This window comes from Delphinapterus leucas, chromosome 1 (assembly GCF_059928025.1).
Source record: "Delphinapterus leucas isolate spDelLeu-1000000601 "Yukka" chromosome 1, BTC_Dleu_Yukka2, whole genome shotgun sequence".
In the NCBI taxonomy this organism is placed as follows: Eukaryota; Metazoa; Chordata; class Mammalia; order Artiodactyla; family Monodontidae; genus Delphinapterus; species Delphinapterus leucas.
In genome coordinates this window covers 14,569,803-14,593,281 of record NC_143129.1, presented here as the reverse complement: position 1 = coordinate 14,593,281, position 23,479 = coordinate 14,569,803, and positions in this window count along the sequence as shown.

Below are 23,479 nucleotides of genomic sequence, written 5' to 3'. Positions count from 1 at the left end.
TTTGAGTGATGACATTGTCATCTTATTAGACACAGAAATAAACTACAGGTGGTCCCTGGCATGTGATGATTCGACACATGATTTTTTGACTTTACAGTGATGCAAAAGTGATACGTGTTTCATAGAAACTGTACTTTGAATTTCGAGCTTTTTCTGGGCTACTGCTATGAGTAAGATGCTCTCCCATGATGCTGAGCAGTGGCAGCCACAGCTCCCAGTCAGCCCCGCAACCACGAGGGTAAACAACTGATACACTTACAACCATTCTGGATGCAGACAACCATTCTGTTCTTCACTTTCAGTGCAGTATTCAATAAATTACATGAGATTTTCAACACTTTATTATAAGATAAGCTTTGTGTTAGATGATTTTGCATTTGTTAGATGAATGTACGTATTCTGAGCACATTTAAGGTTGGCGAGACTAAGCTGTGATGTTTGGTAGGTTAGGTGTATTAAATGCATTTTTGACTTATGATGTTTTCAACTTTTGATGGGTTTATCAGGATGGAACCCCATCGTTAAGTGAGGAAGATCTATACATTCTTCTTGAAAGCTTTACACACACGAAGACTATTTTTGTGGCCATTATGTTACATTTGTAGTAGATTCTTATGGTTGTTGTCACAGATATGTTTAAGAACAAAAATATGGGAGCATTTTATGTACAGGAGTTTTGATTTCTACCTGACATATGCTAAAATCTAACAATGATAGTCTACTAAGTATGTAGGCCCGAAGGCCAAATACAAACGCTAATAGTATAACCCTATAGGTTATAAGTCTGGGGAGCTAATAAGTATTTACTGAGAACCTACTGTGTGTATAGTGCTGTAGTGGTTACTATGATAAAAAAAAATCTATTCAAAGGGCAAAATTTATATTCAAGCATACAAATGACACTCCTGCTAAGAAAACCTAAGAAACCAAGGGCTTCCTCTCCTGTTGGATGGAGTTTCATGCCACGGTCTTGGGCAGTCAGGCCTAAGGAAAAGAGTTACAAGTGGCAGGTTTTGTAAAAAGCTGTCAATGACAATCTATACAATCCAATCCCAACCTAGCTAGACCTCCTTGGTTTATTTCCATTTTCCCGTGATGACAGGAAAACACACAAGGACATTTCTTTAGAAGCAATATTGTAATCATCACTCTATGAGGGATAAACTGATAATAGAATCACTAGCTGTGAACAGGTAGCAACACCTACCTAGGCCTAGAGAGACATTTATGTACATATGTATCATCTTTCCCCCTCATCACGTCAGTGGCAGTATCTCATGGTGATTACCTATCCTACTGTACAACACATTGAGCATCTATTCCCTGTTGAATGCCTGCTAGAGTTTCTCAAGTTCAAAGACAGAGGTAGCAGGCAACTGTGTGCATGATTAACCCAAATACAATTAGAAATCCAAATCCACTAAAAAAATAATTTCCTCTAAAATGGTCCTTAAGGAGAGAAAAGTCCTAAATTTTTTTTTTTTTTTTTTTTGTGGTACGCAGGCCTCTCACTGTTGTGGACTCTCCTGTTGCAGAGCACAGGCTCTGGACGCACAGGCTTAGCGGCCATGGCTCATGGGCCTAGCTGCTCCGCGACATGTGGGATCTTCCCGGACTGGGGCACAAACCCCTGTCCTCTGCATCGGGCAGGTGGACTCTCAACCACTGCGCCACCAGGGAAGCCCCCCTAAAAATTTTTAAACAATATTTTACACAGATACACAGCTTTTTTTCTGTAAATATGATTCATATACATTCCTTCTTAGATGGAGGTGTTAAGACCTGATCTCTATTATGTTATAGCTGACTTTTTTTTCTGTATATTATTTCTTTGAGTTATTTGGGTGAATTATCTGTAAAGGAGATTTTGGTAAATATTCTCGGAACAATAAAAATTCCATGTTTGACCATGACATTGTACACTTTAGAAACCTTACCTTATTTGTCAGTTATACCTCAGTAAAGCTGGGTGAAAAAAAGATATGGAACATTTAAAAAATTCCATGTTTCAAATACCATCCAAAATATCAACGCCCTTATCTATAAAATAAAATCAGTAAAGGTAATCATTATGAGGTAAGTAAATGGCAAACAGGTACCAAGCGTCATGTACTGTAGAAACCACCAGTTTCTAGAGCAGCAAAATACAAAGTGTGGGTAAAATCTGGCCGGTCCTGTGGTTTTGTAAATGAGGTTTGATGGGGATGCACCCATGCCCTTTATACTGCTCTCCTGCTACGATGGCAGAGTTGAGTACATGCAACAGAAACCGTAAGATACCCAAAGCCAAAAATATTTACTGTCTGGCCCGTTAAAGAAGAATTTGCAGAAAAAAATAACTAACGCTCTGGCCAATAAAGAGGACAATTTCTTTAGTACGCTTTAGAAAAAAATTAAAACAAAACAAAACAAAACAAAATAACTCTTCAGTAATCACCAAAGCCAAATCAGATTGAAGGACTATGAAGTGTAGGCATGATATTCAAGCTTTATAGCTATAAAAAGACTTCAGTAATCTCACCATGATGGGCTTCCCTGGTGGCTCAGTGGTTGAGAGTCCACCTGCCGATGCAGGGGACGCGAGTTCGTGCCCCGGTCCGGGAAGATCCCACATGCCGTGGAGCGGCTGGGCCCATGAGCCATGGCCGCTGAGCCTGCGCGTCCGCAGCCTGTGCTCCGCAACGGGAGAGGCCACAGCGGTGAGAGGCCCGCATACCACCAAAAAAAAAAAAAAAAAATTTTAGTTGATAATTTGTTGTGTTCCTACCATGTTCCAGGTACTCTGGTAGCCACTTTACATACACCATTTCTAGTTTTCAAAACAACTTTCCATGGAGCTACTGGATATCTCCATTTTACAGATGAGGACGTTGAAACCAAAATAACTTACTGAAGGCTACATAGATCTATCCAGCTCCAGAGGTTGCATTTCAGGCATCTCCTAAACATTAAAGAAAGCTCATCGGGAACGTCTTCACAAGCAATGCTTACAGAATCGACATCACAAATCTCTCCAACGTGCCTCTGCACCCTGCGCTGAGAAAATACTAATATAAAAGCTAATATTAAAAAAGTACTTTTGGAGACTTCTGGTTAAAAATGAAGGAGTATCCACTCTCCCCTGTGAAACCAATTGAAAAATGAGCCACCAAATGATACACAATAAACAACAGTAAGACAGCTCCACATCATAATTAAAAACTCAAGCTTTTTTCTTCAGTTTGGAACAAATTCTATCCATTTCAACATTGTGTGACTTCCTAATGACAAACAACCTTTACCTATACATCATTTGAGAGAGATGATTTTACCTTACCTTTTTTTTATCACCACGTCCCTGATCATTCTAATATCTTGACACCAAGCAATTTCTCCTGTGACTAGTCTTTCCAAGCAGCAGTTAGCAGTCACAATTGCTCAGTTTAAGATTTTGTCTGTCATGTCACTAGAAATTTCCAGCCATCTGATTGACTTTCTTCATCACTGAAATGATAAACAATATTTCATTTTTTGTGTGTGAATATATTGGCATCTTCTAGACAAGTCAAAACAAATATGAACAAGGTTCTATTCAAAATATTTAAGGTGTGGTACATATATATATAATGGAATATCACTCAGCCATAAAAAAGAATGAAATAATGCCATTTGCAGCAACATGGATGGACCTAGAGATTGTCATATCAAGTGAAGTAAGTCAGACAGAGAAAGACAAATATATGATATCACTTACATGTGGAATCTAAAAAAATGTACTTATTTACAAAAAAGAAACAGACTTTGAAAACAAACTTATGGTTACCAAAGGGGAAAGGTGGTGGGAGGGATAAATTAGGAGGTTAGGATTAACATAGACACACTACCTTATATAAAATAGATAATCAACAAGGACCTACGGTATAGCACAGGGAACTCTACTCAATACTCTGTAATAACCTTTATGGGAAAAGAATCTGAAAAAGAATGGATGTATGTATATGTATAACTGAACCACTTTGCTGTACCCCTGAAAATAATACAACATTATAAATCAATTATATTCTAATATAAAATAAAAATTAAATTCAAGAAGTATTTAACAGCAACAAACTATAACACCTTGGGTGCCAGAGTTGAGTCCTAGAGACTTCTTGTTGTCCCAGCTGTTAAACCATTAGTTGCTAGATCACAGGGAAGTCCAGGAGATCCTGCTGGAGGGGCAGGAATGGACAGTTTGTGAAGAGGGCATACATGGGACTCAGGAGAGCAGCAGTTTGCCAGGATCTCCATACATTGAGTGTATGCCAACTGCACATGACTCTAAATGTTTTGAGCTGCCAATGGGAAATGGTGAAAATAAATGTACCTCATAGAACCACATACATTTCCAAAATCAGAACCATGTTTGAACATTCATTTCTTACCTGGAATCAGTCATGAGTCTCATCATTTCCTAGTTCAGTTCAGTTTGCTGCACTTGACAGCTCACTTTCATGTTAGTTTTAGTTTCCCAATTAGATTGTAATGTCCTTGAGGGCAGGTACTCCCATAGTGCTTAAATCAGTGCCTGGCAAATGGACTTTAAAACTTTGGGTCAACTGTTTAAATAAAAAAAATCCACATAGCTATATTAGAAATCTATACATATCTCCTTGGTAATTTACAAGGAATATAGCAGTTATCAGCTCTCTGTTTTGACATTTTTGTCATCATTGACACTATTTTATTAAAAAATATGGGTACGGAGTTAAGACCCCCAAATGACTTTTCGCACAAATAAAGAATTTCAGTTTTATTTTTAAGCAAACTCTAACTCAACAAACAGTAACATTTTTTCAAGACCATTTCACCTCACTCAATGTTTTAATAATTCCCATCATTGTGCAACTTAACTAAAATGATTCTACCAGGAGGAAAAAGGATTTTTGCATGCTGTATTTTTAAATGCAATAGAGAACTTCTGATTTCAGCTCCAACATGAAGAGAGCTTGGAAGTCATCACTTCTGTCCTTACAACAAGAGAAAAGTTGAACAGACTGCAAATCAGTGATGTTTCTTTAACTAGTTAAAGAAATGAGGTCACAGAAGAATGACCACCTTGAAATCTGACGAGACAGGCAAAGACACAGAATAACAGCCAACACCACCTTACCTGGAGCAGAAGCCACTGGAGCCGTCAACTGGCAGGAGCACTTCACTGGTACCTTGGACGAATTCCTGGAGGCAGAGTGCGGATTAGCTTTAAGAAGAGAAGCTTGTGGGGGTGAAGTCTTCTGTGGGTTTTACTTCCAGGAACCTCGTCAGTCTCTCATAAGGAAGATCTGAGGGAAGAATTCCTCTTGTTTTAGGTGGGGGTAGGGGGGAAGTAACCATTTCTAATAAAACCAGAGCATGCTCTGTAGCAAAGGCCTGGTGTCTTTTATTATGTGAATGAGGACTTTTGGAAGTACCTGAGGATGGAGGGTGGTGCCAGGAGGTCCAACCCTGTGATGAGAGGGTTGAAACTTTCAGTCCCACCCCCTTTAAAACTTTCTAAGAGACTAAATCTTTAAAAGCTTTAACCCCCCCACCCCCGCAAAAAAAACTCTGTATCTATGTATGGTGACAGATGTTAATTAGAAACAAAAGTGAATGATCATTAGACTAGCTCAGAAAAATGAAAACTGAATTGTTGCCAGAGGAACTGCCCTGAAAGGAATATTAAAAGAAGTTCTTCAGAGATAGGAAAAAAAAAAGAAGGTTACAGGCCAGGAACTCAAGTCTACAAAAGAGAGGAAGAGTGTTAGAGAAGGAATAAATAAAGATTGCTTCAAGTCTGGGCAATTATGAATAGAGCTGCTCTACACATCCATGTGCAGATTTCCATGTGGAAATAAGTTTTTTACTTCTTTGGGTAAATACCAAGGAGCACGGTTGTTGGATCATTGGTAAGAGAATATTTAGTTTTATAAGAAACCACCAAACTGTCTTCCAAAGGGTCTGTACCTTTGCATTTCCACCAGTAGTTTAGGCTCCAGGAAAACGATTTCCCTTGAGGGCAGGACTTATTAGAAGAAAAGAATGCATATTTCAGAATGACTGTTTTTTCCCCTCCCTCTGAAGCAGCATGGGACTTTTCTCCAATCTTCACTGAGAGAACCTGGTAGGGCTTCCAGAGATAAAATTCACAGAAGGACAGGGCCTTCCTAAGACTGGAGTTTTTAAACTCTCACACTTGGAGCCTTCAGCAATTCATCAATTACAACTCAGATATTCCTACTCCAGCACTGTTTCCTATGGGCATCTCTGCTTCAATAAGTGTGACTCTGTATCTACGTGTTTCTCCAATTTGAGGGGCAATGGGTTGATCTTCAGTGTACTCAGTCTTTTACTTATTATGGTAGAATGACAACTTCCAAGCTCCTTATACGCTGGACCAGAAACCAGTGTCAAAGAAAAGCAGTGCTGGGCCCTTGTGAGAGGCAGCAAGACAGATTCTATTCAGACTCTTGCAGGAGGGGAAAGCGACTTCGGCATAAATCAAGCTCAACTCTAACTTAGGCAAAGGTAACTGAGGTTTTGAAGGGCCGAACAGAGAGAAAACAAAAAAGAGATGACAGGGAAGTGAAAACGGGGGAACAAAAAAGGGACTGAGAGGGTACGAGAAAATGGAAAATTACAGAAGGGAAGTAAGTGGAGAATTACTGAAAATGGTTTGGCACAGGGGGCTGGGACATGGATACTTTGTGGTTCGGCAGCATTGTGTTTTCTTGAGCAAACACTCAGCATGGGAGCTGGGGCCACCATCAGGAACATGGCTAGTACAGGTGGAAGCCAGGTTAAAGTTTGGTCCAGTCTGTTAGCACCATGTTGGGGCCAGTCCTTTGGTCCTTTGCGCCAGGTGGGTGTTAGCAGTTCATACAGGTTGTCCTGCACTTCCCAGGTACTGCGTTTTTTACAGATTGAAGATTTGTGGCAACCCCATGTGGAGGAAGTCTATGGACGCAATTTTTCCAACAGAATTTGCTTATTTCATGTCTCTGGGTCACATTTTGGTAATTCTTGCAATATTTCAGACTTTTTCATTATTATTATCTTTGTTATGGTGATCTGTGATCAGTGATCTTTGATGTTACTACTATGACTCACTGAAGGCTCAGAGGATAGCAATTTTTTTAAATTAAGGTATGTACATTGTTTTAGACATAATGCTATTACTTAATAGACTACAGTATAGAGGAAACATAACTTTTATATGCACTGGGAACCCAAAAAACTTGTATGACTCATTTTATTGCAGAATTCTCTTTATTGTGGTGGTCTGGAACCAAACCTGCAATATCTCTGAATTATGCCTATATATATATATATATATATATAGACCAACAATCTAAAACTAAGTATGCAATGATTTTACAATTTAAGTTTTAATTCTTGATAATGTTTCTTCCCAAAACAACCAGGAATATAAATAATATGAAAATAATCTAAATCAGAAATAGAAAGTCCACACTTCATTCAATTTGCCAGTACAAGTATGTCTACATACTTCATTGGAAAGCCATAGGGCCAGATGCATTTGGGAATTCAGAATTTTTTGGACTTTAGAAAAGTAATGTGGTACATACACTGTGTATTATGTAACACCCACAGCAGGGTGTAGAAAAGCACCGCAAAGCAACACAGAATGAAACTCATTAAGATTTTTGCAACAAAATATATGAATACTCACACTAAGTGTGATAAATAAAAACACATATAACCTCATGTTAGTTCGGGTCAGGTTTTACACCCAAATGCATCTTGGTGCCGGACTTATGAAAACCTTTCACTTTGTGGAGAATTTTAGATTTCAGAATTGCAGCTGAGGGATCGTGACTCTTTACTGCCACATACCTTTTTCTTTCCTAAACTGAAGTCTTTCAAAATGGATTAAAACAAGCGTGAAACTGTTGCAGAAAAAAAAAAAGAATTTAGCCTAAACGTTGTGCCTGATAACTTCTAACAAGACAGGCTTAGAACATCTTTTCCCTTCTAAATTCATTTTTATCGGCGAATGTGTCTGATACTTGATGGCATGATTTCCTTTGGAAATCATACTATATACGTAGTGTATACACACACACTGATGTTTTTTCTTGGATTAGATTTCTGGGAGGGAAATACTTGTTTCCGTCTCTGTTGTAATTGTCTGCATGCTGGCGCGTGACAACGTCTGGTCCCTGTGCACTCCCAGCATGCAGTCTGTCAAGTGCCTTCTTGGCAAGCTCTCTCCTGGGCTGCTATTTTGACAAGCATCTGATATGCTCTCAAAATCCATTTCTTATTTGGTAAAGGAGTTAGAGTGACCACAGGTTTGACGTGTCCCCTCTGCCCCTCCTGACACGTTGCTTTTGGAGGTTTGCTGTGACAGGCGGTTTGAGGAGTTTTGTGCGAAGAGACAGCTCTCCTCGCTCCTTAAATGCTACCTAAGTATTTGAATGGATTTTCTCTTCCATTTTTTTCCAATATAAGACTTCCTTCCCAATCAAGCTTTAACCACTCATTTATCATTGTCAGAAAAGATGAATGGTAAAATGATCACACAGGGAGATCTTAAAACTCAATGTTTTCATGCTTTTAGATTCATGCTCTATTCTTCATTGAAACTTTAATAAAGACTGTCAGTGGGAGTCAGCAGTAAAATTCTGCCTTGGTTCTGGATTTTCTGCTTCACGGATGACCTTGAACAAGCCATATTGCTGTCTTTGTGTCTCATGTAGTATCTATGAGTATATCATAGGCTGGTGTGAGGATTAAATTGGTTAATGCTTATAAAGTACTCAGAACAGACCCTGCATATAGTAAGCACTCAATAAATGTTTACTATTATTAGCAAAATGTATCTGGAACCGCCTAGAAAGCTCTATTCTATACATAAGGCGTACAAAGGAAAAATAATAAAATGCACATCTCAGAACATATAACCTCCGAATAGTGACTCTCCGACTCCAGTTTTTTCTATGGTCTTATAAATTCCTATGTGATTCCAATACTGATGGAAGTCATACATTACTTCTCTGTGCATATACCCAGTGCTCAGCAATTTCTTTTCTCCTGAATCTAAAATAGGAGGATTCGAAAGGTGATGCTCCCTCTCTCTCTGAAATGGCCTTTTCTTTTGTAGTTTCAAGATTAATCTTCAGTTATCCTTGTAGAGGAAAACTGATATTTCCTGCAAGAAGCCTTCATAGATTCTGTCTCACCTTTAATTCCCTGCTTATATCTCTATGACTGTTCTTTTACGTTGTTTAATAATTCTCTATATTTCTGTCTCTTCCATCCGCTTCTTAAGGGCAGGAGAGCCTTACTCATCTTTGCCTTCCTAATGATTCTTACACTGCTTGGAACAGCATCATAAGATGAGATAAAGGACACAGGATGTACTTACTCATCCTTAGTCAAGGAACTAAGGGACTGAATGAATGAAGCAAACCAACATTTTGTCAAAGCAAAATAGCAACAATTTCCTACCATATTGGTCTCATGTTACGTACATTGTATATCTCATTTAAAAATATTTTGAAAAAACTGCGAGCATTTAGAACTCAAGTAATTGTGCCTGATCAGCAATGAATTAGCCCAAACAGTCTCACTTTACCTATCTTTTTCTTTCTTTTCACAAATAAGAGCACTTCATACAACAAAACAAATTAGGCAAATATACTTTCTCAATGCCCCAGCAAACAGAGTTTGTCTTACTGACAAATATTAAAACAAACAGAAAGTACAGGCAATGCGCAATCCACACTGGCCTTCTTAGCATTCCTTAAATATTGCCAAGCACTCTCTGCCTCTGGGCCTTTGCACTCACTGTTCCTGCTGCTTGGAACAATTTTCTTCCAGATATCCATGGCTCTTCTTTCACATAATACGTTATTCTACTTTGTTCTTCTCCATATTATTCTTCATGTTTTGCTATCTGACACACTATTTACTTGTTTATTTGTTTATTGCCTGAGTCTCCCCCACCAGGATGTATGCTCCATTAGCACAGGGATGTTGTTAGTTTTGTTCACTGCTGTGTCACCAGTGCCTAGTACTGCGCCTGGAATATAGTGGATACTTAGAAAATATTTGTTGAATGAATCAATACACAGAATATTGCATAAAATATAAAATCAGCAGGACATGATGCAGAAGGTTAATTCCTCACGCTAACATTTGTCTACTTCTTTCTAGAGCTGTTGTGTCCAATACAGTAGCCACTGGGCACAGGTGGTTCTTGAGTGCTTAAAGTGTGGCTAGTCCAAATTGAGATGTGATGTAGCTAGAAATTACACACTTGATTGTGAAGACTTAGTACCCCAAAACATGTAAAATATCATATTAATGATTTTTATATTTATTCCATGTTGAAAAGGTAATCTTTAGGATATACTGGGTTAAATAAAATACATCACTAAAATTAACTTCACCTGGTTCTCTTTTACTTTGCAATAAAGCTACTAAAAAATTAGAAATTATATATGCGACAGGGTTGTTCTTTTAAAGTTCAGTCCTATTATCCTTCTCAATTCATGAGGCAGAGATTTAGAAATGTATCCCAATATCTCTTTACCCCATCTTGTTTGGTGAAAGCATTACCGACCAGGGTTCTTGTCCTCCTTAATAAATAGAAACCGATCAGAGGCCAGACAAGAGATTCAGGCAAGGCCTTACTGGGGCCCCTGCTGCAGCAGAGAGGAGTGAGAACAAACAACAGGTTCCCTTGCTTGCCTGCTCCCTGAGTGGGGGGGGGGGGCGAGCTCGTTCCTTATACAGGGTGAGGGTAGAGGTGTGTCCAGGGATCAGGCCGGAGGAGTGGCTTTGGTGGTCTGCCCCCCCCTTAGGTGGTGCTGTGTGCAGGGGGCATGCGCAGTACCCTGCATTTCCTCCCAACCCCCTGCTTTTGCTCCAGGCTTTTCAAAAGTGGCAGTTGGTTTTTTTGGTCTTTTTGTATTTTGTTGTCCGGAATTTGTCCCAACTGCGCATGCATGCAGTTATTTTTAGTCCCGTAGAGTTTCTTTGTATTTTGTGGCTCGAGGAGAGGTGTGTCCTGGTGCCAACACTGCAGCAAAGGGTCCCAGGTCCCTGCCTGTCTCAAAAGTGCCTATACTTTTCAGCTGGGTGGGTGACTGCCAGAATGAAGACCACTCTTCCCAGCGTCCCCCTTAGCCAGGTGTGGCCCCTGGCTTTGCACTGTGAATGGTATATGAGAGGAAGTGTTGTGTGACTTTTAAAGAGAAAGGATGTGCCCTTCCATTCCTCTTGCTTCATTCACACTCCTGGTCAGAATTTAGACAAAGTGATGAACCACCTTGGACCTTGCAGATGAGGACAGAAGCCTACAGATGGCAGAGCAACAAGATAAAAGGACGCTGATGCTCCTATCACTGTGCAGATCATACGGTTCCATGAGAGAGACATAGACGTCAATCTTTTTCAAGGTGCTGTTAATTTGGGTCTCTGTTGCAAGCAGTCAAAACAACAACTTAGCAGATACAACTGATCATTATAAAATATCAATTTCATGGTATGTTCCTATAGCACATTTCAATTTTTCAAACATTTCTCAGGGTCTCATTTGATGTCCACAACAACACCATCAGGTCACTAGAACAGATGTTACTATCCTGATTTTATAGATGAGAAAAACAAAGCTTAAAGCGTCTCTAGACCTGTCAAAAGAGGAGGTGGTTAGAAAGCCACGTGCCCGCAATTACAGCTTAGGTTTTTTTGACTTGTGTGCTAACCCTCTTTCTACTGCATTGCCCTACAGTGGAGTCAACCCTGATCACACACATGACAGCTGCATCTTGCACATTTGATCAGGGTTTTTAAAAATGAAGACAATAAATGTTCTCAAAACAACAGCAACAACAACAACAACTATTCTGACTTTCAATACGAAGGATATTTAAAACTGGAGAACATGACGGCAGAGATCATGTTTTCCGTAGCTCATGTCTCCCTTGGCACCCAGTTCTCTGCCCTATGAGTCATGTCAGTGAAAAGAAACACAGGGAGATACGGAGGCCTCTCAGGGACGAAGTGAGGACCCGAAGTGATGTGTCACAGATAAGCCAGAATACAAATGAATAGAATAAAAACATGTGCCATGAAATTAAACCACAGCCAGCTGCAGGACTTAAAGATGAGGAAAATTAGAATTCTTTTCAATGGTAATATTATACTAAAGGAATTAAACTATTGAGACCTAAAAGAAAGGTTACAGCTGTCTGTTAACTTAGGTATTTCCTGTTCCATATACAATGTACTGTAATTTAAAAAGACAAAAGAGAGAGAAAAGTTAACCACAATTAAATGGGACTTAAGAATCTTTGCAACACATATCATTTCTTATTAACCTGAATTTCAGTGAAGTACCAGGTGTAGTTTGATGCTGTGAAAACAAAATTCTTGTTTCAACTGTTGGAGTAGTAGAAGTTCCCATACCACTTTCCGCTTAAGCTTCTCAACCTGTATCCAAATCCATGCTCAGGGATGAATCAGTGGTTGAGTTTCTGCTCTTTCAGCTTCAGCCCCAGTTGCTAAGACTGCCAATAAGGTAGCTATTGCAAGAGCAATTGAGGGGACAAAGGCATTGGTCTATAAGAAATTGAATTGAAAACAATTCGTTTTACACAACATCTAGCCATCAGGTGATATAATTCCAATCTCTATCAAGCCATGACAAAAGTGAAAAATGTTTGAATTCCCTTAGGAATAGAAATCTCCTCCCTACTCATCTACATGTTTTTAAATGCTAACATTTTTTAATTGGAATATTGCTAATGAGTACATTTAAAACCACTTTAGGGAGAATATATATTTCAGTTTTGTAAGCTTAAGATTACAGTGGTCAGGTTCTTGTAAAAACTGTATGCAAATAACTCTACCTTGTTTTAGTTGACTTTCTAAAATCATACTTTTTTCAATTCAAGCAATTATGAACTCAAGCAATGATAACTCATACACTTCCACAAATGGCTTCCAAGTTAGTAAAAGCAGAATGATTTAATGATGAATTAAACACCAATTTCCACATTAACCAAGTCAGAAATCTTGGAGGTACTGCTGACATTTGCCTTTCTTTCATCCGCTATACCCAATCAGTACCTAAGTTGTGGCAATGCTTCTAAAAGCTCTAGGATCCATCAATTTGCCATCTTCACTACCAATACCTTAGTCCAAGCCACCACCACCGCAGTACCTGGGCTACTGCAATAGACTCTCCACTTCTCTCCACCTCTTCTTTTTCCTTCCCTCCATTTCATTCTACCACAGAAGTTATGATGGTGTTTTTAAAACATTAGCTACAATCAACAGAAATCCACACATATACTGTATTTACCAAAAGACATGTACAAGAATACTCCTTGTAGCATTATTTATAATAATATCAAACTATACACAATCCAAACGTCTATAACGGTAGAAAGGGTAACACTGAAATTCTGCATGGCAAGGTAAGTAGAATGCACTACACCTAGGTGCCGCGGCATGAATGTTGAGTGAAGAAAAAAACACGCTGTTGAGGGAAGTAAATCAGACACAAAGAAGTACCTATTTATAGTGCCATATATATCAAGTTCAAAACTAGGCAAAGCCGGGCTTCCCTGGTGGTGCAGTGGTTGAGAGTCCGCCTGCCGATGCAGGGGACACGGGTTCGTGCCCCGGTCCAGGAAGATCCCACATGCCGCGGAGCGGCTGGGCCCGTGAGCCATGGCTGCTGAGCCTGCACATCCGGAGCCTGTGCTCTGCAACGGGAGAGGCCACAACAGTGAGAGGCCCGCATACTAAGCAAAGCCAAGGGGTTCTTTTTCTCCAGCTTTATTGAGGTCTAGTTGACAAATAAAATTATATATATTTAAAGTGTATAATACAATGATTTTATATGTGTATACTTTGTGAAATGATTATCACAATCAGGTCAGTTTACACATCTATCACCTCACTTCACAGAGTTACCATGTGTGTGTGTGTGTGTGTGTGTGTGTGTGTGTTGTGTGTGTGTGTGTGGGGGGTAAGGACACTTAAGATCTATTCTCTTAGGAAGTTTCAAGTATATAATACAGTATTAATAACTACAGTCATCATGCTGTACATTAGATCCCTAAAACTTATTCATCTTAAAACTGAAGACTTGTACTCTTTAACCTGTGTCTCTCCATCTCCCCCTCCTCTAAGCCCCTGGTAACCACAATCCTACTCTCTGTTTCTATGAGTTTGACTTTTTTTAAAAAAAGATTCCACCTTTAATGAGATCATACAGCATTTGCCTTTCTCTGTCTGACTAATTTCACTTTGCACAGTGCCCTCAAGTTCCATCCATGCTGTCACAAATGGCAGGATTTCCATATATACCACATCTTCTTTATCCATTCATCCGTTAATGGGCACTTAGGTTGTTGCCATATCTTGGCTATTTTGAATTAAATGAAGCAATATGCATGGAAGTGCATATATCTCTTTGAGATCCTGTTTTCATTTCTTTTAGATATATTCCCAGGAGTGAAATTGCTGGATTACATGGTAGTTCTGTTTTTAATTTTTGGAGGAACCTCATACTCTTTTCCGTAGTGGCTGCACCATTTGCATTCCCACCAACAGTGTAGGAGGGTTCCCTTTATTCCACATCCTCACCAGCACTTATCTCTTGTGCTTTTGATGACAGCCATTCTAACAGGTGTGAGGTGATAGCTCATTGTGGTTTTGATTTGAGTTTCCCTGATGATCAGTGTAGCTGAGCACTTTTGATGAAGAAGCCACTGTCTTCTTCACAAAGGTGTCTATTTAGGTCCTTTAGGCAAAACGCATTTGCGATGTTGGAAGTCAAGGTACTGGCATCCTGCAACTTTACCAAATTCATTGATTAGCTCTAGTAGTTTTCTGTTGGCATCTTTAGGATTATCTATGTATAGTGTCATGTCATCTGCAAAGAGTGACAGTTTTACTTCTTCTTTTCCAATTTGTATTGCTTTTATTTCTTTTTCTTCTCTGATTGCCATGGCTAGGACTTCCAAAACTATGTTGAGTAATAGTGGTGAGTGTGGACATCTTTGTTTTGTTCCTGATCTTAGAGGAAGTGCAGTTTTTCACCGTTGAGAATGATGTTTGCTGTGGGTTTGTCACATATGGCTTTCTTATGTTGAAGTAAGTTCCCTCTATGCCCACCTTCTGGAGAGTTTTTAATCATAAATGGTTGTTGAATTTTGTCAAAAGCTTTTTCTGCATCTACTGAGATGTATTTTGTTGAGGGTTTCTGTGTTTATATTCGTCAGTGATATTGGTCTGTAATTTTCTTTTTTCACCTCAGTGTTCATTGCAGCACTATTTATAGTAGCCAGGTCATAGAAGCAACCTAAATGCCCATTTAAAGACAAAAAGATAAAGAAGATGTGGTATATATATACAATGGAATATTCCTCAGCCATAAAAAGGAATGAAATTGGGTCATTTGTAGAGACGTGGATGGGCCTAGAGACTGTCATACAGAGTGAAGTAAGTCAGAAACAGAAAAACAAATATTGTATATTAACACGTATATGTAGAATCTAGAAAAGTGGTACAGATGAACCTGTTTGCAAGACAGAAATAGAGACACAGACGTAGAGATCAAACGTGTGGGCACCAATAGGGGAATGGTGGGGTGGGATGAATTGGGAGATTGGGATTGACATATATACAGTAATATGTATAAAATAGATAACTAATCAGAACCTGCTGTATAGCACAGGGAGCTCTACTTCACTCTGCTGTACAGTAGAAACTAACACAACTTTGTAAAACACTATACCCCAATAATAAAAAAAATTGTGGATTTTTATTTCAAAAAAAGAAAAGATACTGGTAACCCTGGGGGTGTGGGGAAGGGGGAGACAATGACCGGAACAGGGAATTCTGGGTACTGGTTATATGGGGGTGTTCACTTTGTAAACATTCATTAAATTCCACACTTAGGATTCATACTCTTTTCTCTACATATGTTATATTTCAACATAAAATCTACTTTAAAAAAAATACTAACCTGATCATGCCATGCTCCTATTTAACATTAGGCTTAGGACTAAAGGTCAACACCATTGCAGCACAACATTAAAACCTTACTGTCACATCATGGCTCCAGCTTCGTAAGGACCACGCTTCCTTTCCGCATAGTTTCCGTTTCCTTCAATGCACGCCGGGCCTTCTCACCTCAGGGCCAGCTCTCGGGCTCGCCCCTCCCCCTGGAGGTCTCTTTTCCCGCCCTTTGCCTGGTTCACTGCTACCCACCTTTCAGATCTCGGCTTCAACTGATTTTCACGTGGAGGCTTCCCTGACCCTCGAGCAGGTCATACCCTCCTGTTAAGCCTTCTGGCCTCTTCGCGTCACCTGTAACCTTTGCTTCATTATCTGATCTAAACACAGTTCTCTCTTGTCGCTTTCTCTCCAATTAACTGCCCCAGAACCCACCAGCACCATTAAGAAGGAAGCCTACTGTGTCCTTCTCAGGGTCTCCCCCTGAATGATCCAGGCACCCTGTAGGGCAGTCAAACCAAGCAGTGTTGCGGCCTAGCGAAGCGCAGACCAGAGTCCAGGTGGCCCACCACTGTCCCACTTGCTCTCAGCATGCATACACGGGGCGGTGCCCAAACAGCTTGCTGCCCATCCTGCTGCCCCAGTACCTGGTCAGACTCTAGCTGCTCCCAGCTTTGGTTCAGCTTCACTTGCACAGCTATCGTTCTCCAAAGCAGCCTGCAGCCCTGGGACCTCAGGGGCCTGTGCCCTTCTTTCCCACTCACTCTAAAGCCCCTGTCTGTGGTAGCTTACAGGTCAAACTCAGCCGGCAGATACATTTTGTTTGGCCCAAATGGTGTCTATTTAAGATTGACCTTTAAATGCCAGTAGATTTCACATGAAAATTTGGAGTTACAACTTCTCTTGAAAATGTGGAAGCTCTTCCAACAAAGGGCCCACATTCCCAAATGGCAACAATGGGCTGAAGCTGAGTAGCAGCTGCTCCCTTGCACCCAGCATGCCCCATCCATGCAAGCCCCAGTCCCTACTATTCCCTATTGCCTCCCTGACTCAAGGCCAAATGGCAGTTGCCATTTATCAATGTGATGCACTGTTAATTTTTCTTTCAAGGAGTCAAAAGAAAAGTAAACTATTTCTTTACATATGTTTGTCTCAGATGTGGGGGAATTAAAGATAAACCAAGCATTTTTAGGTTTCAAGAAAAATGGGGAAAACATTTATTTCAGCATGTGAAATTTTTCCTATTTATTTATTGTACACCAAAAAAACTGTATCTCTATCACAATTAGACAACCATCATGATAGCATCATGGCACAATCATAGAAACAAAACAAGAATTGTAACCAATACACCCTAAAAAAATTGTGGTGAAAACTTAATACACTAAAAGAAGACTAAAATTTCAACTGAATTTTTTTAATACAAATAAGCTAGAGGATATGAGGCACATCAAATATTAAACTAATTGCCCCAGCATCATACTTTAATGGATTATTAATTAATTTTTTAATGTGCCCTATGACTGCAGCAGAAATTGTGTCCTGAGCAGCAAGAATTTTCTGTAATTGTGAAATCTTCCCAGATGTACTATTGTTCAACATGCTAAAGATACAGTGAGAACCTAAAGATAATGTTATAGAAGATGGTATGTGTTTTCTCAGAACTCGTCACATCAACAAAAGGAGCAGTTTGCAAGAGGTGCCCCTCCTCCACCAAAAAGGCCTTTTCTAAACCCAAAATGCCACTGCCCATTCATTTTGCGGTTGCATAAATGTAGCATCTCTGAAGATTTGCTGGCAGCAGACTTCGTGTCTCTGCCCAGGAGGAGAGGATCTGATACTTTCCATGGACTTTCAGAAAAACGAAACTGTTTGCCATCATCACAATTATAATTAAATGAACCTATGTGCAAAGCAGAAATAGAGATGCAGACATAGAGAAAAAAACATATGGACACCAAAGTGTGGTGGTGGGATGAACTGGGAGACTGGCATTGACATATATACACTACTATATATAAAATAGATAACTAATGAGAACCTAGTATGTAGCACAGGGGACTCTACTTAATGCTCTGTGGTGACCTAAATGGAAAGGAAATCCACAAAGGAGGGGATATATGTATACATGTGGTTGATTCATTTTGCTGTATAGCAGAAACTAACACAACATTGTAAAGCAACTATACTCCAATAAAAATTAAAAATAAAAACATATCACGTAATACAGCCAGGTACACTTTTATCTCCTTTTCATTTTACTTTTTAATCATCATGCTGTAACAATTTTATAAATTATGCTATTGTAAATAAATTCGTATTTTATTCTTTTCTTATAAAAATTATAATTAAATGATTATCTGTGAAATTAGTTGTTTAATGCATATCTCACCTATCACATTGAAAACTATGTAAGCGTCAAAATAATTTCTAGTTTTTCACCACCTTCTCCCCCAGGGTTCAATAAATGTGCTGGTAGCTAGAGAGAGGCAAGATCAAAGAGATGGCCCAAGTCTTATATTTCCAACTTCCTACTACTGTAACTATCCAAAAGTCCTCAAGATCTTGAAACTAAGGCTATCTTACCCCGCCATCCACTTGAACCCCAACAGATGGGGGCCAGCAGCCAGCAGATGAGATCCCTTGCAGCGGGCACACCTCCACCAACAGATAAACAGTGGAGAATGATTTTCAAGCACAGCCCTATCAAAGTAGTAGTCTTACTTTAACGAATCCAGTGTCTCTCAGTGGTACTATTATCTGATATTTCTTGTGATTGTCTTATTTCCTCAAAGTCTTAAGCTTTTCATGGGAATGAATATTATAGAACTTTTTGGATGCCTCTAAATTAGCATGGTGCCAAGTGCGCACTCTATAAATACTTCCTGAATTAATTTTTCTTACCCCATTTAACTGCTTTTTAATAGAGCGTATCATTGCATGTGTGTTCACCTTGATGCAGTTAGAAAATCACTCGAGGTACTATGAACTGAGTCCAAAGGAATAACACACACAAAGAAAATGCTTCTCTCTGAAGAACTGATTCTAAATACCATTCACAAGGGACATTTTCATTAAATAAGGCCTCTGACATGCATCTCTTTAACTTTGATTTCTTTTTCCTGTAGCCAAAGTTGACAGGAAAATATGTAAGGAGAGGAGAAACATGAGCATGAAATAAAAAGGCACAGGTGGAAGAATGTGACAATTTACATGAAATATAGATAGCATGTTGAATTATAGAAATGAAAAAAGAAATATCTAGAGCACAAGTTCTGGAGAAATCTCAAATACCTTGCTTAAAGTATCCTAATAACCCTAAAAGAATAATAAATAAAATGAACACTTTTCTGTGTTGAGAACCACTAGTTAAGTACCCTTTCTAGAGAGACTATATTCAAAGCTTTGTTTATTTACTTCTATGAAGATTGTTTAAAAATACGTAATATGCCATTAAAACTGGGTCACCAAGTAAAAACTTTTAACGTTTACAAAGCAATGATTTATTAAAATACTTCATTATTCTATGATGCATGCCTGAATTTTTCTGTCAGTTGCTGTAGGTTTGATGTATCAACTGTAGATTTCTTAGATGATATTCTGTCTTGGGGTGGCTAAGTGTAGGCAGCTCTTTAATAATTTTCATCCCTAGATGATGGTCCCGCAAATGAACAAAATGATTATATTTTACATTACACGTATGACATTGCATGATTCAGATGATCAGATCTCAATCTTCTGAATCTTCTTATGCCAGAAAGTAAGAACATGCTCAGAAAATCTGATAGGAGGATGTTACAAAGATACAGGAAATAACTTGAAGGGAATCTCACAGGCCAAATGTGAGACAGTAATGAATTGTAAGCCACAGAAAAAATTAAAACCCAGGAGGAAGAACTGGTAATAAATAGATTAATAAATGGGAGTAGGAAGGGCTCTTGTTCCAGCCCTCAGTGGAAGGCTGAGTGCCAAATGGTAAACACAGAGAGGGCATCGGGTTTGTAAAATTACCATTTCACAATCGTGGGAAAGGTGAGTTCAGGCAAGAAATGTCAACGGATGCTAAATCTAGGAGGAAACTTCAGATGAGAAGCATTATGTTTGCATAGTCAAGGTGTCTTTCTACAAATTGCTTATTAAATATACAGGAAAACACAGTAAAAATATGGTAGAGAAATTGGACAAAACCTTGACCAGGTGATCAAAAGTAGCACCACCAAAGGGGACAAAATGGACATGATGTGCCTCGGGATGTGATACTTTGAAAGGGCTTCAGCATCACTTATGTAGGACTCCTACGAGGACAGCTGCCTGAACGTGGTCATTTGGAAATACCCAACAAACCCCAAACGAGGAGCATTCTATTCAAAAAAAGGGCTTGTATCCTTTAAATATGTCAGTGTCATGAAGGACTGTGGACCTCTTCCAGATTGGAGAAGATTAAAAAGTCATGACAATTAAATAGATATTTGATCTTAGACGACCCTGTACTGGAAGGGGGAAAAGGATATTAAAAAGGACATCATTGGATCAATTGACAAAACTGGAATATAGAAAGTAGATTAAAGTATTGCATCAGTATTAAAGTTATTTACATTGACAACTGTATTGTGGCTATGTAAGAAAATATCCCTCAAAAAGAGTCATGTACCACAGTGTTCATTGCAGCATATTTACAATAGCCAGGACATGGAAGCACCTAAGTGTCCATCGACAGATGAATGGATAAAGAAGATGTGGCACGTATATACAATGGAATATTACTCAGCCATAAAAAGAAATAAAATTGAGTTATTTGTAGTGAGGTGGATGTACCTAGAGTCTGTCATACAGAGTGAAGGCAGAAAGAGTAAAACAAATACCGTATGCTAGCATGTATATATGGAATCTAAAAAAAAAAAAGAAAAAAATGGTTCTGAAGAACCTAAGGACAGGACAGGAATAAAGACACAGACATAGAGAATGGACTTGAGGACACGGGAAAGGGGAAGGGTAAGCTGGGATGAAGTGAGAGAGTGGCATAGACATATATACACTACCAAATGTAAAATAGATAGCTAGTGGGAAGCAGCCGCATAGCACAGGGAGATCAGCTCTGTGCTTTGTGACCACCAAGAGGAGTGGGATAGGGAGGGTGGGAGGGAGGGAGACGCAAGAGGGAGGAGATATGGGGATATATGTATATGTATAGCTGGTTCACTTTGTAATACAGCAGAAACTAACACACCATTGTAAAGCAATTATACTCCAATAAAGATGTTAAAAAAAAGAAAATATCCCCATTTTAGCCAATACACAGTAAGTACTAGCACAATGATGCATACAACTTACTCTCAAGTGGCAGGAACACACTGTAGGGGGGATGTTAAAAGCAGATGTTAAATCATTTAAATGTTAAACAAATTATATCAAGATTATGTAAACCTGGGTAGAGGATATTTGGGTTTTCTTAATACTTTTCCTACACCTTTTCTATAAATTTGCAATGACTTCCAGGTAAAAATTTTAAAACAGCAAGTCTTTATTTAAAGTCCAAATACATAACTTTCAATAGGTGAAGTGTATGGTATATGAGTCATATCTTAATGAGGTTATCATTAAATGGCAATGATAAAATCTAGGTGATGGACATAAAGGTGTTTACTGTAAAATTATTTCCAGTTTGCTTGAAATAATTTGAAAACTTTTAAAATAAAATGATCTTAATAAAAAATTAAAATAAAATTAAAAAATAAAATCCAAATATCTAGAAAGGGGATTAGTGCAGCAAAAATTTAAACATTAAAAAATGCACATTTTTTTGGATGCTAACAACTTCTCTAAGCACTGTGTACAACTGGTATTAATATAAACTAAGTCTTGGACCACACCAGTGACTTCAGCAAAAAGAATTTTGATATGTGCAGCCTCTTGTTTTGTGCTCTCTAGGATTATTCCAATACTGTACTCACAGTTGAGGTCCACAAGCTTCAAAGCTGGGCATGAACTTGAGTATTTTGGCATTATATACAGCCTTTGATCCTGTAATAATAGAACTTAATGCCAAGCTAGCTAAAACTTGCTTCATACAGTGCAAAAACGTCCCTTGATATTTCTTCTCTAAGAGCTCTTTTCACGCTGCAAGTTCACAAAAAGAATGTGGCCACAACTAACCCCCTCTGTTCTCATGACTATATTTTATCCTACACATCAGTTAGACCTGGACATTGAGGCATTTGTGAGTCCCCTTGTTTCGTCCAGTATTTTCCTCTTCCCGTTTAGTGAGGCACAGGCTCTCTGCACAAATCCATCCCTAGGTTGACCTAGGCTTCAAAAGCCAATGGCTTCCTTCATGCTCTACCTACAAACCAACTGTAATCACTGCTTTTCTCTAATTCCCTCCTCCTTCACTGCATCCAACTGTGCGATTTGGAAGTATTTTCAATTCTATAAGCTTAAGTCTTCCTCAAATCTGTCCCACTCTATCCATCTCCACAGCTACCACTATAGGAGTTCAGAAGTCATCATCTTATTGTACCTTCCCAACTCCAGTTGCAAACCACTCCAGACCATCCTCCAAATATGTGGTTGCCAGAGCGTCTGCTTGAAATGATCATGCTGATATCTGCTCGCCTATGTTCGTAACAGCGTGATTCACAATAGGCAAGAGGTGGAGGCAACCCAAATGCCCACAGACAGAAGACCGATAAACGAAATACACACAATGGAATATGATTCACCTTTAAAAAGGAAGGAATCCTGCCACATGCTACTAAATGGATGAATCCTGAGGATGTTATAAGTGAAATAAGCCAGTTACAGAAAGACAAATACCATACGAGTCCACTGTTATGAGGTATCAAAAGTAATCAAACTCATAGAAACAGAAAGTAGAATCGTGGTTACCAAGAGTTGGTGGCAGGGAGGGGGAAAAAGGAGTTGTTGCTCAATGGGTATAGAGTTTCAGATTTGCCAGGTGAAAAACCTCTAAAGACCTGTTTCATATACTACTGAATTATATATATCAAAATGGTTAAGATGGTAAAATTTATGTTATGTGACTTTACCACAGTAAAAAAAAGTGAATGAGCATGTCATTCTTCTATTTAAAATTTCTTCATAGTTTTCTATCACCTTTGGGCAAAATCAAAACCTCTTACCATTTCAAACAAGGTCTTGTGTAATCTGGCTACTGTCTGCCTTTCATTCTCAGGCAGTTCACATCATTCTGGTTACATCACATACAAGTAATTTCTTCAGTTCACCACTTTCCCTCATTCCTTCTTGCTTTGCACATGAAGGACCCTCTGCCTGGAACAACCCCTCAGTTCTTATCTACCTTCAAGGTCAGGCTAAGCATCACTTTCTCTTGTGTTCTCTGAGACCCCTGGCTTGAGGTAGGACCCACAATGCTCTCCTCTCTTTTCACTCCATATGTATTTCAACTTCACCTTCTACTGCAATATAATCATAGGATTCATTGCCTGTCTTCCGAATGGTA